We start from the raw sequence: 3413 nt of genomic DNA on the forward strand, positions 1-3413 counted from the left end.
TGCTATAAGTTTGATTGCATCATATAATAATTGCTGTTAATAGTGTTCATCGTCTGTTTGATTACGTCTTAAATTTTTCCGTACATTTCTGCCATATGTACATAAACTGGCAGTCACCACTGATAAACTACCACTAAATATTGTAGAAACTTCATTGGCTGTAAAGTTGCAACAATACAGTTGCTTTATATTGTGAAAAGCGCTGTACAAATAAACTTGAATTGAATTGAATGACCAGCATAGCTTTTAAAAAACTATCAAATTAAAATATTCTTAAAGGGGTCATATGATGCTGCCAAAAAGAACATTATTTGGTGTATTTGGTGTAATGAGGCCCAAAACTAAGTTGTCAGTGGCAAATTCTTTAAATATAAAAACGTACTTACAGTCTGTGAGTCAGAACAGCCGGCATTGTAGTCTACTCTCCCCGGATCAGGACACAGTCCTCCATAAAATGTGCTGCACACATCTGAATATTTGGGTTGAAGTGTTCTGGAACAGTGTTGTAAATACAACTTAACCACTGATTTCTAGTCGTGTCCTCTTTTGGAAGAACAAACAAAGTAGTTTCGCTTTCACAACGAAACACACAGCGCCTTCACGACACGGCGGCGGCGGCAACAATACTACAGCGAGAATAAAGGTTACGCCTTCTTTCTTTGCGTGAACATTTGGGCGGCGTTATGCAAATCTTCCCACATAGTGATGTAGACATGTGGGGCGTGTTAGAACGAGCCGTTTTAGGTAGGTGTGGCTGACTCTTAACTTTATAAAGAATATCTCTTTGGATTTGAGACTTTAGTCTTTGCTAACTTTACAGATCTTCTTTATGCACCAAGAGCTTGTAACACTCCAAAGAGAAAGGAACAACTGAAATCGCATCATATGAAAATATCAAAATAATAACTCAATGCCGTAACAATTGAAATGTTCAGCTATACTTTTTAATAGTTAACTTTTAACTACTTTTAAATTTTTCGGATCATCAGTCATCAAAGTTCGGTAAATATTGGTCACAGAGATTTACTTTAAAGATGATTACTCACTAAAAACTCCCACAGATCATGTTTTCAGGCCGTTTCAAGTCTTATTTTGACGTAGCATGGTGGCTAAATCTAAGTGTGTGAGCTATTTACTGTCTTCCCATCAACGCCGTTATATTGTTCATTCAGACTGATTCGCGAACGCGCATCAACACAAGAGGCGGGAATTATCGCATGAGCCAATCACAGACGAACATAACCAGTCATATCCAATCATATCGTGATACAGGCATTGCTTCCTCATGTGACTCCCCCCCCCCCCCCCCCCTTTCAAAATTACAAAATTCAACAGCAAGTTCTTGACAGATTTCTGATATTTGCACATTTTGTAAATACAAATTGAAATAATTTTAATACAATAAAATAAAAAAATAAAATTCTAACCTCCTAGCAAACTCATGGGATGCTATGGGGGGTCTGTTAAAACTCAGTGGGCTCAGGGGAGGCAAGACAGACCTGTTTGCCTGCTGGTGTCGCTGTTGTTTCATTAGAAATATTGTAATATTGTAATATAACAATGTTGTAATAGTGGCGTTGTTATATTTTTGCACTACTAATGTTTTTATCATTTTATCATATCTCAGCATATATCTGTTTTTGGAATTAAAAAAAAAAAAAAAGATTAAGTGGCGGGTTTTTTTTTTCATTTTTTTTTTTTACCTTTTAAACTTTGTATAAAAATGAATCTCAACTATGTTATGACAGAATGATTTGATATACCATTTTTCTTTATGCAAAATGTGTGTAAAATGGCCATAAACAGGTTTTCTCATTATTGTTTCTGTTTCTGTTTGTTACCTTTGTTTTCCCTGGCAGTGAATAAAACCTGCATTTGGACCCAAAACCCTTGCTCACACGGTGTGATTCCTGACCGCGCCGTGACAGTTTCATTAGAAATATTGTAATATTGTAATATAACAATGTTGTAATAGTGGCGTTGTTATATTTTTGCACTACTAATGTTTTTATCATTTTATCATATCTCAGCATATATCTGTTTTTGGAATTAAAAAAAAAAAAAAAGTTAAGTGGCGTGTTATTATTATCATTTTTTTTCTTTCACTTTTAATCAGTTGTTGTCAAGGTGATTTTTAGCGGATGACGTCACTCCACACAGGTGAAAACTGTGCTTCTCTCTCTTTAGAATAAATAACAATGGTCCTTTAAAACGTGGTTTCGCTCTGTCCAAAGGTTTTCCGGCGCGGTGTCGCCCTCTGGCGCCTGACTGCGGTAATTCACTTACCCTAACCCTAATGCACAAACCCAAGCGACTTCAGTAAAGAGAGAGAGCGCTTAACAAGCGACCGGCAAAATATCACAGTTCTTTCATTTCACGCCTTTAACATCAGAATGAGTGATAGAGACAGAGATCAAGACAAGAAGATCCTCGTGTGAAACATCCACAGCCAGGGGCGTAGCCATCATTTCAGAAGTGAGGGGGACAGAAATGTTTTATATATATATATATATATATATATATATATCTTCTTCATCATCTTCATCATCTTCTTCTTCATCATCATCATCTTCTTCATCTTCATCTTCATCATCATCATCTTCTTCTTCATCATCATCATCATCTTCTTCTTCTTCATCATCTTCATCATCTTCATCTTCTTCTTCATCATCATCATCATCTTCTTCTTCTTCATCATCATCATCTTCTTCATCTTCATCATCATCTTCATCATCATTCACCTGTTCAGTGTGTGTCTTGCAGTGATTATTGATATGCATTAGCAATAATTCTCTTTTCCCTTTTGATAAATCTTGTTTTTGCAGCCCATATTTCTTTGGTACGTTTACTGGCGTTTAGAGAACTAATAATATTCGAATCATTGAATTAGACAAGCCTTTTGGGTTTTTAAGTAAAAAATGTATCTAAATATTTGTTTGTTTGTTTGCTTATTTGTTTGTTGTTTGTATTTATTTAAATGTAATTTATTATAGTTTATTATTATTATTATTAGTAGTAGTTGTAGTAGTCATCAATGTTTTATTTATTTTCACTTGTCATTTATTATTGTTGTAATGTTATTTATTTGTTATTATTATTATGACTTAAATTGTAATTTCTTAATGTTATGTATATATATATATATACACTCTAAAAATGCTAGGTTGTTTCAACCCAACTTTGGGTCAAATATAACTAAATATAATTTTTTCATTAAAAGTTTAACCCAAAAGTTGGGTTAGTCCATATTTGACCCAAAGTTGGGTTGAAACAACCCAGCATTTTTTTTAGAGTGTATATATATAATAACATAACATAACTTAACAACTTAACATAACAACATTTCAACATAATATAACATAACATAACATAACATAACACAACATAACAACATAACATAACAACATATCATA

This window comes from Sinocyclocheilus grahami, unplaced genomic scaffold (assembly GCF_001515645.1).
Source record: "Sinocyclocheilus grahami isolate Dianchi unplaced genomic scaffold, SAMN03320097.WGS_v1.1 scaffold343.1, whole genome shotgun sequence".
Lineage (NCBI taxonomy): Eukaryota > Metazoa > Chordata > Actinopteri > Cypriniformes > Cyprinidae > Sinocyclocheilus > Sinocyclocheilus grahami.